This window comes from Ambystoma mexicanum, chromosome 2p (genome assembly GCF_040938575.1).
Source record: "Ambystoma mexicanum isolate Mex_15411 chromosome 2p, UKY_AmexF1_1, whole genome shotgun sequence".
Lineage (NCBI taxonomy): Eukaryota > Metazoa > Chordata > Amphibia > Caudata > Ambystomatidae > Ambystoma > Ambystoma mexicanum.
The window spans coordinates 1,213,846,789-1,213,861,167 of record NC_090923.1 but is presented as its reverse complement, the minus strand read 5'-3'; positions in this window follow the sequence as shown (position 1 = coordinate 1,213,861,167).

Sequence of the window (14,379 nt, the reverse complement as noted above, 5' to 3'; positions counted from 1 at the left end):
TTTGCTTGTGACACTCAAATCACCATCTTCCTCCTCCCTTACCTCTGAGCTGTCCTCATGCATCACTAGCTGCATATCTGCCCTGCATCACTGGATGATGCGGTGTTGCTTGACGCTCAACTTGTCTCAGCCTCCAATACAATCTCCCATATACCCTTTTGCATATCCTTTCCCCCAATCTCCTACCCCATCTGAAAAGTCATGCTATGTCGGGGTTCTCTTTGACAGTGAGCTGAAATGTCATCACCCATAATGCTATAGCTGCCAGTCTTAACCTGCTGAACAACTGTAAAACATCTCTCTGTCTGAACTTTCCCTCTACCAAATTTCATCACCACCATGGTCAACAACAGGCTAGGTTGCTGCTCTAGCCTCCAACTTGGACTACTGCTCGTCCCTCTGCTCCTTTCAACAAGGTACTGCACTTTGCTACCTGTAGCCTCTACAACCTCCCACCATCCACCTCCAAGTGCCGCTTTCATGTGGGTAGAAAATCCAGGAAAACTGCTCCAGATTCAAAATCCCTCTTGTGTTTAAATGCATCCAAGACCTAAGCTCTGTAACCCGAAATTCCCCCGCCAAATTGGCTGAATATATCTTCTGATATTGAACCCTAACACTCTACCCTCCCAAGCGTTCACTACCTCGAAGAGTCTGTCCTTTTTATGCTGCCTGCCGTTTTCTCTCCTTCACCCACCCGGCTCCCCATCACTGGAACTCCTTAACCCCTGTAATTAAGGACATTTCAGCAGCGGCTGGCTTTAAGATCACCCTTAAGATGCTTGCAGTCAGATGGTTCATGAAAAACGCTAGCAGTGCGGCTCATTGTGCAGCAAGAGCTGTTTAGCAGTCAAACTCCCTTGGTGAGAATGCGTATGTGGGGTATGAAATGAACTGGTCTTTTTAATTTTCTCAAAATTTAAATAGACTGATTTAGAAAGACTGCTCTCAGACCAGCATTTCTAAATCTGTCACACCCCTGCCGCACACAAGTGCGCGCAGGGGCTGAAAGGCGCCGCCAGCCCACAAGATGGAAGCTGCGGGTGAGGAAGGTAAGAGTGTGTGTGTATGTATGTTGGGGGGCATGTTTTTAGCATGGGGGGGAGGGTGTGTGAGCGGGGGAGTAGGGAAGTGTAAGTGTGGGGGGGGGGTCAAGGAGGAATGTTTGTTGCTTGGAAGGGAGCGAATAAGTGTGTGTGATTGTGTGTGCATGTCTGCTTGTGAGGGGAGAAAGGGTGCAGTTAGAGAGTAAAGGTTAAAGTGCGACAGGGTCAGGAGAAGAAAGGGAGGATGGGGGAGTGAAACCCCCTCGACAAAGGGTGAGGGCGGGTGGGAGACGGGCTAGCAAGGCTTTAAAAACCCCACGCATCATTTTCCTGAGAAAAGGTGAGAGGACATGTCAGGCTAAATAAGACCCAGTATTGACCCGAGTTTAACAAGATCTATACAGGTGCCTCAGGGATAAGGCATACAGCCTCAACATGATTGTGTAACTGAAATGTTAATACTTAATCAGAGGGATCGTGGTGCGCTTCCCAGAGGGGTGCTGGATGAAACTAAACACAATTATATCACATTTCTTGTGAGGAGAAGGGAAGCGACCAACACATGCCAGAGTGGTGTGCGATCTTTGTATTGTCTGAAGCTGGAAAGTGGGAAAGGACACCCAAACATGCCCTTACGGGTGTGCCATGAAAGGAAGTTGGCATTTCAGATATCACTGGCATCTTACTGTACACATAATGCAAATTACAGGGTCAAACTTTCACCACTATCCCCGACCCAAGCAAACCATATGCAAGGATGCCAAAATGGACGAAGAAGCATCCGTCCTCCTATTTGGATGCACCTTTCTTGTATAATCCAGAAATAAAATGGGTATCCTGGTCTCCGTGGTGACTCAGAGCGTGCGCGCCACTGACAAAATGTGGCAAACTATTCACAGCAGTAAGTGTAAGGGAGGCTAGAGGAAATGAGCCCGAGTGCTCAATTCCCAGACGTGAACCAGGGATTGGTTATTAAAAGGAGTATTGGAAATCCTGCTCAAGTGGCGGCATTGGATCAACTTAGTAAACTGATTAACTTCCAAAATCATAAGTCTAGAGCGGATAGAAAGAACACGAGATGAGGGAATTCTGAACTGGCGGATTAAACAGGAGTAAATTGGTAAATCTATAGATGGGGAAAAGTGGTCCAAGGTATGGGCCAATGTCTCAAAAAGTTCGATATACATGTGAGGGATTCGGTTTCCGGGGTATGATGGTGTCATGCCTGCGCCGCTGGCGCACGCATTGGCAACCATCATGGACTACTTGGTACTCATTTATCCTCCCAATACTCCTTGAACAACTCCTTTTCACGCCTTGGTCTTTTATTTCCATTTGCTCAACTTTGGTTCTTTCTTATTTTATTCAATTAACTACATTTACCATAATGCACTTGGCTGCAGTCCTCAATTCCTGGCTATTCTCATTCATTGTTATTGGGACCGCAATCCCCCGAAGCCCTAGCGGCCAGTGCTGCTTCCACCTGCTCAGGACCAGAGAGGGAGGAGGCAGATTGTCTTCAGGTGTGCTGCTACAGGTGCTGTCAATTAGCCTGCCTCAGAACAGGGCAGGGCTGTATATAAGCAGCTGCCTGCAGGAGCACAGTGTCTTGCATCTTGAGTTCTCCCCGCTCCTGTTTGCCTTGACCCGCTACTTTGTATGCTGTTCCTGTTGCTGCATTATCCTGTGTTGATCCAGTGCCCCTTCTGGGCTCCCTGCCCTGCAGCCTGCCTCACTCCGGCTGTCTACGGTCCTTGTCCTCTGGGCTCCCTGCCCTGCAGCCTGCCTCACTCCGGCTGCCTACGGTCCTTGTCCTCTGGGCTCCCTGCCCTGCAGCCTGCCTCACTCCGGCTGCCTACAGTCCTTCTCCTCTGGGCTCCCTGCCTACAGCCTGCCTTACTCCAGCTGCCTACAGTCCTTGTCCTCTGGGCTCCCTGCCTACAGCCTGCCTTACTCCGGCTGCCTACAGCCCTTGTCCTCTGGGTTCCCTACCTTGCAGCTTGCAACCCTCTGCTGTCTCCAAGCCCTTGTCCTCTGGGCTCCCTACCTTGCAGCCTGCACCTCTTCGCTGCCTACAGCCCTTGCCCTCTGGGCTCCTTTCTTGCAGCCTGTCTTCCTCCGCTGCCTACAGCCCTTGTCCTCTGGGCTCCCTGCCTTGCGGCTTGCAACACTCCTCTGCCTTACAGCCTGTATTACACTTAGCTACCTACGGCCCTGCTCCTCTGGGCTCCCTACCTCGCGGCCCTATTCTTTTGGGCTCCCTGTCTGTCGCCTACTACTAATCTCTCTGTCCGGTTCTTCTGGACTCCCTGCCTTGCAGCCTACTACAGTCCTCCCCAGTCCACTACAGTTTGCCTGCACCTAGTGCCACTCTTGACTGCAGACCTGCTTCCTACTTTGCAGCCCTTCTGTTTTCCTGACTGCTGCTCCCTTGTTCTCTTCCTTGAGTCCTCTGTACTCCACCTTAGGTTATCTACTTCAGTCTAACTGCCTTTCCTTCATTTCCATCTGCTAGATTGCTCATTGACTTCCTTTTCGCTGGATAGATCTGTTCTTGTCTTCTCATGTGTCTTATGTAATCCCTTTGTACAGAGCTTGCCTGTTGGTTTCCGGCAGGCAACCTCTGCCCCTTCCCTTGTCCCGTTTTCAGTGTTACAGACACCCACTGCTGTTGTTCCCAGCCATGAGCATACAGCGTGGGCCTCTGTTATAGCAATCTGTGCAGAAGGCTAGAGTTTCCTAAGGTTCGTGGAACACTCTTTCCCATTTCAGCATACACCCCAAGAGGGAATCCAGTTTGTTTGTACCTTTGTATATTTTCCCCCTTTTGGCTCACAGCTACAGTTTCCTACTCTTTTCTTGTTGAACTTCCTGCTGTGTGTGCTTGTCTGCTACCTTACTTCAGCACAGCCACCCAAAACCTACCTGGGTACCCTGTGCCACTCTTGACAGAGTGCCATTCTTGACAGATGGACACTGGGGAAAATGTGCAAGATAGGGCCACTGGACATTAATATTTTGTGGGGAACTTCAGGACCAAAAAGCACACAACAATACGTATGTTGTGGCAGTGCAGTGGGTGCAGAAGTTTGTAGTGAGGCACGTTTGGGGGGGGGGGGGACAAAAACATGATTACAGTAAGTAATGGAGGCCTGGATATAAAGAATTGCAATTTTGGGCTAATATCCATACTAAAATGAAGTTGGCGAGTACCTTAACTTGTGGATACTGAGAGGGGTAAACTATGCAAAGACAGAGTTGTTCAGAAATTGTACACCAAGACAAACCCAATCCAGATGCTCCAACCCGGGGGTGGTGTATAATGTTGCAGGGGCCAATGGTCATCGTGCGACTCTGAATTGTTTCAGGGCCGCAAGATGACCATTGGCTCCTGCAACATTATACACCAAAAATACATCGTTTTTAGGGAAGTCTCAGGCGAACCCACCCGACATGGGAAGACCAATGGAACAACTCACATAGGGGATTTCCATAGGTGGTATCACCCGAGCTACCCAACGGATACGGCCCTTAGGTTTTTGGGATGGGTTGGTGGTTGGGAGGTCACTAGGAAACAAAACCAAGTGATACGGGCTCAGGAGCTGGGATTGCCAGAGATTTTGTTATTTCCTGTATCATCCTTGTCTTTTGGAGAATAAAGATGGTTTATTTGCCCAATGGCTGAGTTCTTTGTTATTGCCAGGGGGGGAGGGGGAATGGAAGGGTTCAGATGGGTTCCAAATAATCTGCTAACTTGTGACATTATTGGCTCGAACGCCCCTCGCTCTCTGTTACACTGCCAATAGAGAAGGTGCATAAGTGGAGGAGGCGCAAACTCTTGCAGCTGGTGTATGGTGTAGCTATTTGGTTTGAAAACGATATAGGTTGGCAACCAGGCAGGTGCACAGGTGTCCCAGCAAGCATACGTCAAAGAAAACTCTTTGGAATCACAATCAAAATTGTGATGTCCTAATAGTCATTGTTTTTATGACAATAAGCCTTGCTGCACAGGGATGAGCAGCAAGTGTTCTCAGGGAGCAGAGGCCAATTGATGCTTTCAACTCCACTGTCCAATCAGATTAGGGTAAGGAAGCACCAAGCCAGCAGTTCACCTGGTAACTCGAAGCCCTGTACCAACTGAAACAGGCGGAGGTTTGCCATCACAGTGGGTCTTGCCAAGTTGCAACAGCAAGGCTTCCTCACCACAATCTGCAATTTGGCATTCCCCTTGAGTTTCAGGACTGTTCCAAAGGTTAGGTTTAGCAACAGAGAAAGTTCCTACATTATATAGCAGTATTAGAAGCTCAGGCCCAATGAGGATGCATCTAATGAAACATTTGGAGGCCACCAATGGTAGCCGACACATTCAAACTTTTCCTGCCTACTTCCCCGGTGAACACTCAAAGGTGGACATTTCCCAGAAAGAATTCTACACAACATTCAAGTATCCATCCCGATTTGGTCTTGGGCTTCTCCTGTCCTCCTCCTTCGAGGCAGGCAGACACCTTGACCAAGTTGGGCTTCGTTTGTTTCCTTTCACACAAAAGGGAACAAGCAACGTGCTTGCCTTGGAAGCAAGACTGCATGAAGCAACACAGGTTCGATCCCCGGGTCCGCGCTTAGAAACCTTTGGATATTTAAGCATGTTATAAATACGCAACTAAGACAAAAAACTCCTTTAACAGTGCCTCGATGCCCCGGCGTGTGTGAGCGCTTTAAAAATGCAAAAATAAAAATAAATAAAGGTTTAGCTGTAAATCTCAGTGGATTTCAAACATAGGAGTAAACCCTAGAACCTTCTTAATGACCTGCACCAAAACGACAGTCTATGAGAGGATTCACACAAGAACAGGGTGTCTTAACCAACCCCCCGAGGGTTTCTCAAGGATACACCAAAGAGTTTGAGGTGGATTCTGCCATGGAGATGAACTCATGTTAGGAAAAAGGGTCAGTAAATTAGTCAAGCAAAATGAAGACACACACTGCCTCTCGCCAAAGCTAGTGTGTCCTTCAGCCACACACGTGGTATTGAATATAACCCTTGCACAGACGTCGTGATCACAAAATGAAAGTGCATTCACTCAGTAAAACTCAAAGTTGCTACTTCTCTCGTGGTGTCTCTGCAAGTGTGGAATTATTTTGATTGTCAAAGGTTTTCTTTTGGGAAGCGCAGGTTGTTCCATAAAAGGAAGTTGCTGTCCTTACTTCTTTAAATGTTTCAAAAGAACATCCAACAAAGGGTCAAAGATAATTGACTGCATAACCACATCTGTTCTACTTTTTTCTTTTAGTTGTGACTGAATTTCCAAGCACTGGTACTTGCAAATTATTGTGGAAGATTGGGCTATCAAAACTAAGTGGAGGGAAGACGTAGAGCCTCGTCTGGAAAGAAATGGGGAAACAGAAGCCCACCTCCTCTCACTGGGGTAATGATAGATGTCTCATGAGAAACAGTAAAGTAATCCGATGGATCAAAATCAGGACTTGTTTCATCCTCCGTTGGCGCTCATATGTCTCCTTTGCTCAAACAGCTTCACTGGCTGCCTGTTGAGAAGCGGATTCTCTTTAGTTATATGTGCATTGTCCACCGCCCTTTCTACAAACCTGGGGCGGAATATCTCCAGGCAAAGATTCTGCGCTATGTTCCTTCTCGTTTCCTTCGCTCTCAGTCTGCCCTATTGGTCATAGTCCCTCGGGTCAGACTATCCCGTTTAGGTGGTCGAGCCTTTTCACTGCAAGCCACCTCCGATTATCTCACCTTTCGCCACTCCCTGAAAACTTTAAAGTTCTAGGTTTTTAATAAAATTGCAGTCTCCCTGCTGGTTAGCGTCATGATGCCTTTGGGTGAACGCGCGCTTTATAAGTTAACATAACAGGTTACATGTGAATTAGTTCCTAACCACTCAGTGCTGATGACTGGAACGCACTCTCCAGTATGAATGGAGTCTATAACGTTCTATCATACTGACGTGATTAGAGAACTGACCTTGGTAACCTGCTGCCAATGGACAGCAGGAGTTTCCCTTTTCTTTCTCCTTGCTGTGACCTCAAAAGGAATCGGGCCGTTTGGATACAGAACTATGTGCCGATTTTGAAGAGGAAGAAACCCTACCTTCAATGAGTGATGTTTTTAGCGGTGCACCTAAGTGGTTTGTATGGATTCTATAGGTTGTGGCTGCTTTGTTACTGAAGCGCCAGACCCATTTAGCACGTGTGCCAATATCTTGGCAGTGGTACTCTGAAGAGTTACAGACTCAACCCTCATAGAAAAGGAACTGGCCTAAGTCCTCTTAACCACTTTCGGGGATTTGATTTAGTGAGCATGATCTACTCCAGAGAGAGACACATCTATTTAAGGCAGTACCACCAATAGAGTATTCCTCTACACTATGTTTAGAACCATATAAGAGGGGAATAGGTTGGCCTGTATTGTGGGCCCTTTCAATCTTGTGGATATAGGCTATACCTCTAAGAGAGGCAAGTTTGTTCAGTTTAGACTGGTTGGTTATGTTATGATGATTCATACCACCCACCACTGCCATTTGCATGGTCTCCAGGCACTCACGTGGCTCTGAAGTTGTGCTCTTCTGTTGATGCTTGCAGAACCAGGAGAAACTGGCGTAGGTGCGTGTGAGGTTTCTGGGTATGCTTTGTTGTGTGCACTGGGATTGTTGAGTCCGGATGGGCAGTGTCCAGTGTCTGGGTACTTTGGTGTTTGAAATGGTTTGATTTTTGTGGCGTGGTTAGCGGTTGGTGTGTGGTTGTTTTGATGTGTAGTTTTCCTGTCCCTTTTGGGAATGTGCAGTTTGTGAGAGGTATGCAGGTGTGGCAAAAAGGAGGGGGTGGCTAGCTGGTTTCTGTTTGGCTCTGGTTATGAGGTGGTTTTATAGTTGGATCTTCAATCTGTATTGTCCCACGTCTGTTTTGGCCACCAAAAAGGATTGGCCGTCTACACGAGCCAGCCTAAACTGGGGGTTGGTAACTCTCAGGGAATAAACAGAACCAGGGTTCGAAGTTGTAATATAGTAGCAAATTTTCACCTGCAGGAAGCCTGGGCCTTTCCCGTAGAAGGCAAGGTGGACCACGCACAAAGCCTTACATTTTATACGCTTTGCCACTGGGAGCCAATGCAGTTTTCCCAGAATCGTTGTGGTGGAGCAGAACCGGGAAGCACCCACTGTCAGTCGGGCTGCCAAGCTTTGCAACATTTACAGCCACTGAAGAAGGTACGCTGGCTGAGCTAGGTAAAGAGTGTTGCAGTAGTCTAAAGAACCCGCAGTAAGGGAGGATACAACCAAATAGCGAAGATGAGAAGGAAGATGGGCAAACACTTTCTGAAGGATATGCAGTTTAAAGTGAACTGACAGACAGCGCTGACCTGACTCTGCATAGATAGGGACTCGAAGAGCTTAACCCAGGGCTTCTTCACCACCACATAGGGCGTGGGCAGAGGACCAAATTCAGATGGCCAAAATGCTGATGCCGTAGCCATCCCGCAGGGGCCAGAGATGAACCTATAACTAGCACCTCTGTCTTCTCGCCGTTTAGGTGAAGCCAGTTTTTACCCATCCAAAGATGGATAGCCAACAGGCAGCAGCGGCAGCGTTCCTCAGAGGCAGGATGGGATAAATCTAGTCTCACTAGGATCTGTGTCTTATCAGCATCAGAAAAGCAATGAAACCCAAAAGAGTGAATCAGCTGGACAGGTTAAATTGAAAAGAAAAGGGGAAGGAACAGAACCCTGAGGCACCCCACAGTTGAGGGGCTTCGCAATCGAAACAAACGGAGGAAGTGAAAGAGACTGGCAACAACCAGTTAGAAAAGACACAAACCAAACCAGGACTGAGCCCGAGATCCCCGCCGCCGATAGCCGTTCCAGCAAGATGCCATGTTCGACCATGTCGAAGGCAGCAGATAGGTCCAGTAGGATCAGGGCTGTGGTACCACCCTGATCCATGATCTGTGCCCAGTCATCCACCACTGCCACCAGAACAGACTCAGTTCAACTCCCAGACTGAAACACAGACTGGAAGGGGTCAAGACAGTCCAACTCCTCAAGAAAGAAGCAGAGAAGGGAAGTAACCAACATTTCCAAGAGTTTCATGGGAAAGGCGAGAAATGAAATGTGGCGGAAGTTTGCCAAAACCAAAGAATCAAGGTTTGGCTTCTTAAGAAGGAGAATGAGAGTGCTTATGAGCAGGACCGGGAATGTGAGCAGATGAAATTCATTGACCGCAGCAGTGAGCAGATGTGAAATGCCCGGGCAAATATCCTTCAGGATTCCAAGAGGATGAGGGTCTGCCGTGGAGGCAGATTTAAGACCAAGCACCACCGAAGAAACAGCAGACTCAAGAAAAAAATGGAAAGGAAGACCAAACACGAGACAGAGCTCAAGGAGGACTAGGGCTCACCTTAGCCGGACAGGTAGTAAGAGAGGCCAGAATTTTCTGACGAATAGTGGAAATGTTATCGTCATAAAAGGTGGGCAGTGAATCACAGAAGCTCTGAGATGGAGCTACACTGTACGCAGAGGAAGGCGAGGAGAAGGAGCAAACTACCCTAAAGAGCTCCTTAGAAGACTTGGTAGTGGCTTTAACCTTTGTTGTAAAAAATGCACACTTCGCTTGCATAATCGCCACCTGGTAAACAGCCGTCACCTGGCCGAGTGCGAGGCGAGATTGAGAGCAGTAAGACACGCGCCATTTGTGCTCCACTTGCCTAAGGGCCAGGCGGAGAGCCGCCAGGTCAGTAGGGAACCAGGGTTCAGAAGGGCGAGTACAGGGCCTGCAGGCTTTGAGGGATGTCAAAGAATCTGCAACGTCAGTCTATGTCGAGGCAAGGGTCTGAAAATTGCAGAGAGCATCGACTGGCAGAGGATGAGTGATACCCAAGGCAATATCAGAGAGTTTAACTTTACCCCATTACCTCTTGGGGGGGGTGGGGCAATACCAGGGGGGCAAAGGTCAGAGGGAGTTTCCACAGTGAAAGGAAGAATCATGTGGTCAGACCACAGAATAGGCAAATGAGCACAGATAACGTATTAAGGGACACAGGGGCAAAGATGTGATCAGGAGTATTTCCCAGGTGATGGGTGATTTTATGTTGGAGATATTTGGCTCCTTGTCCATGTAGTGATTTGTGGGTGATGTAGAGGGCTTTATAGTTGATGTATTTTTTTACTAGTAGTCAGTGAAGACTTCTCAGGGGTGATGTAATGCCATGTCTCATTTAGTTTCAGGAGTAGTCTTGCTGCAATATTTTGGCTGTGTTGTCTTTTTTGTGGGGTGTTAAGGCATTCAAAGATAGAGGTTGCTTGTATAGTCTAGTCTTGATAGTACCAAGAAGATGATTGCAAGGGTTGTGTGTGGGAATTTGAGGTTTGGGAGCATCCCACGTATTAGTCACAGGAGGTAGAACCATTTTTTTGTTATTGTGTGGACTCGTGGTAACAGAGAAAGTCTGCTGCAAGTGAGGATTCCCAGTTTTTATTTTTAAATCACTGACAATGTCTTAGGTTGGGTTCCCATGCACAGTGACCAGCTCAGGTATGTCTGTGTTGCATTGTCTTGTGGTGGGGAGATCATTATTTCTGTTTTGGTCAGATTTAGCTTGAGATTGTTCTTTTGTCATCCAGGTGTATATGTTGTGCGGCATTTATTGTGAGTGTTGTTCGGGTCTTGAACTGAGGTTATCTTGAAGATGAGCTGGGTGTTGTCTGCGTAGTTTTAGGCTGTCAGTCCATGGGATTGAATGAGGTTCATTAAGGGGAACATGAAGATGTTGAAGAGGAGTGGGCAGAGGCTTGATCCTTGTGGGACACCGCAGGTGAGGTTTTTAGTCTTAGATTTCAATGGCAGTGTGTTCTTTCTGTTCAGTCAGTGAGGAAAGATTTTAGCCATTGCAGTGCAGAGTTTTTTTATGACGCATTCTTCCAGTCTCTTTATTAGTGTTGTGTGTCTGTGTGGAAGGTGGCCGATATATCTAGTGGTATGAGAGTTGCTTGAGTGCTGTTGTCTGCGTTTATTTTTAGGTCGTCCCATATGGAGAGAAGTGCCGATTCAGTGCCTATGATGGTCTGAAGCCGACTTGGGGTTGGTTGAGTATTCTGTTGCTTTGTACATGGTTGAATAGTTATTTGTGGTTGTGGTACTCAAGGATTTTCACTCGGTAAGGTAGATTCGATATAGGTCTGTAGTTGGTAAGGCCTCCTGCATTACCGGTTTCTTTTTATAGGAGGGGCTTGATGTATGCTGATGTGAAATGTTTAGGTACTATTCCCACGTTTATGGATAGCTTCATTAGTAGACAAAAGTATGAGGCTGGTGTTCTGTGGTTGAGGAGTTTTTTTGTAGGTGCCCAGTGGGTATGGGTCACTGTGGGAACCGGCGAGGTTGGTGTCTTTTATTAGTTTGTTGAAAGTTTCTTCACGTATAGGTTTGAAACGATTGAGTGTTGTGGTGCAGTGGTTTCCAGTGGTTCCGCAGGCGTCTTTTTGGTAGGGTGGCTTACGTTGATGGTCTGTTGTATTGCTTCTATGTTTACTCTTATATGGGTTGTGATGTCTCCTAGAAATTGTGATGGTATGACACATTTGTTGAATGATGTTTGGGTTTTTAATTTCTTTGATGATTTTGAACAATTTGTTTTGTGGTTTGTTGCCGATTGTATTCTTGTAGTGTAATATGTTTTTTTTACTTTCAGGTCTGCAGATTTGTACATTCAGATTTGCCGTCAATATTTCAGTGAGCAAGCAAATGAGTGGGATAATTTCTAGAGTGCAGAATTCAAACTAAATTGCCTCCTTTGACTCAACTAATACTGGGCTAGCCTTCTGCTATGGCAACCTTTAGTTTACCTGCAGAACATTATTTTAAGAAGCACTTTAATTGGCTGTATCCAAATTGCAATGTCTATTGTCAGACAACAGGACAAAGTGCCTTGATGTGATGTGTGTTGGTAGAAGGTGCTTCATCAGAGGAGACAACACTCACCACTCATCAGCTTGATGCCTCGGAGAAAGAGCTGCATCGCGAATCCAACTTACTCAATAGATGCGAGGGTCTCCAACCCTCTATGTAATCCATTTTTGACTTTGGTGCCGGTCCCCCTTTTAGCAGAGGAGATGGGTTCTCACCAACCATGGCTGTATTCAGTTATGGAACTGGCAGGAGCATATCCAGTGCATACTGGTGGCATGGGGTCAGCTGCTGAAAACAGTCTTCCACATTCACTGCCTTGGTTTCCACATTCACTGCATTGCTTTAACACCTTTTCAACAGAAATGTTGGTAAAGGAAGGCAATAGTTGTAAAAAAAAAAAAAGAAGGGCAAATTGGAAGTGGAAAAAACATTGAGTCAGCTTAAAAAATAGGCACTCGCCAAAAAAAAGTGTAAATAGCAAGAACAAAACATTTGCCTGGATCTTATGGGTTGGTGGAAAAAATAGGAACTGGGCGGTGGGGCTTGGTAACACACATGTGTTGGCTGGGCCTCAGCATGCAATGGGTTGTTTGCACTGGCTACTCATCCAAACATTTGAAGCCACCGCAGCTTTTATGTTGTGCAGGCTTTCATGTAGTTTCAATAATGCCTTACTACACTTACATTCCAGAATTCATTTGGAGTATCAGAGCCCCCCCTGTGGCTTTCAGTGCAATCACCTAAGTCGACAAAATCGACTGAATATAGGCTATAAACTCCTTGGGGCACCCTCATCCATTCAACACCGGTACATGCAAACCCGCTCATATTCTGTAGAAGCCTTGTTGATGCCCCCTATATTTAATGTCAAAACTAGGTGTACTGCCCTAGCAACATGGTTTGGGACATGGTTTCCCTTTTTCCAAGTGGTCCGAAATGAACATCCCAACAAAACAAACTGACTATATTCACATTAACACATTACATAATGCTGACAAACAACGGATAGGTTAGAAATTGCACTAATTAAAATGAAGTCCATTGACAAACCTGCAACACTCCAACTGTGTCTTAACAACTTAAGTGAAGGTCATTCCAGAGGTGTTCCTTGCTCTTGGATCCCCTAGAAAATTAACTCTGAAGAGTGGACCACTCTGACAAATAAACAGTTCAAGGATGATAAAAGAATGAGTGCATGGTATCTTGATATATGTAGCCCATACCTTACTGGACATGTCAGTAATAGATCTTCCAATCCCTAAACTCATCAAGACCAAGAGGACTTTGTCTTAGCAGAATGCATATCCAGGTTTCCCTTTGTCTCAAGGTTCATTCCAGTGGAAGGTGGCACCCATTTATTTTCTAAATTCTAAACGGCAGTTGGGCAATCGTGCACCTCACCGAGATGAAGTGTCCCACTGCCTGCGATTCTGTGGATCGGATTCCGATGTCAAACCTATGTTCAGCAGGCCAATCTTGGTTGCTCTCATATTGGGCCTCATTACAACTCTGGCGGTAGCCGTACAGAGCTTGGCGGACCCTGTAATTGCCCATTTGCGGGTGCTGGTATTGCCGGCCTCCCGATCCCCATTCTGCCCCATAGGGCTAATAACGGTGCTGGTGCAATCATGAGTTCTGCTTGCGGGTGCCGGTCTGCACGCCAGGCGTGCAGTCCGGCACCCACGAGCAGAACTCGTAATGTGGCGCAGAGGTAACAGTGCTGGTAGCACTACGCCGTTGTTGCCTTTCCGCCACATTCATAATGAGGCCCATTGTCTCCCACACTGAATCAGGTAAATAACTTGTTTACTCAAACGAATGGTCTATTTATTGAAGGTGTATGTTCAAGGATGGAGAAATTCGGTCCCTTTCAGCACATAAGTCACGTGTGGAGCAGCTCAAACATGAAAATGTTCCTTTGGCCATAACTGCCAGCAAAGTCTGGGATTTATGTGGTTTTAAAATGTCTGATTCCATTAGGGAACCCCTTAAGTTTCTTGCACGTTTATCTGCAAAGGCAAATTATTAGTAAACAAATACATTTCTGCACCCCATTTTATATTTTTCCATTTCCGACAGACATTTTGGCACATTGGACCATATGTGGGTGAGCAAATAATTCCACCATTTTGTCAGTGTGAATGCGGTCTTGAGATGCAGGCCTGACCAACCAGTTGGGAAGGCAGGAAGCACAATGCAAGAGCAAATCCACTCAATAGCACAATCAAAAATGTATTTGAAATGATGTACTTTGGGATCTGCCCTGGTGGCAGGTTTTTTTTCCAAGCCCCTGGATCTGCGGCTGGTTCATTGCTGCAGGCCTCAGGCGGCTGGGGAGGGATACTGCTTGCAAACAGACTATTGCCCACAAACATTTTGTAGCTGAAAGTAAATATGAAATCACAGTTTTCAAG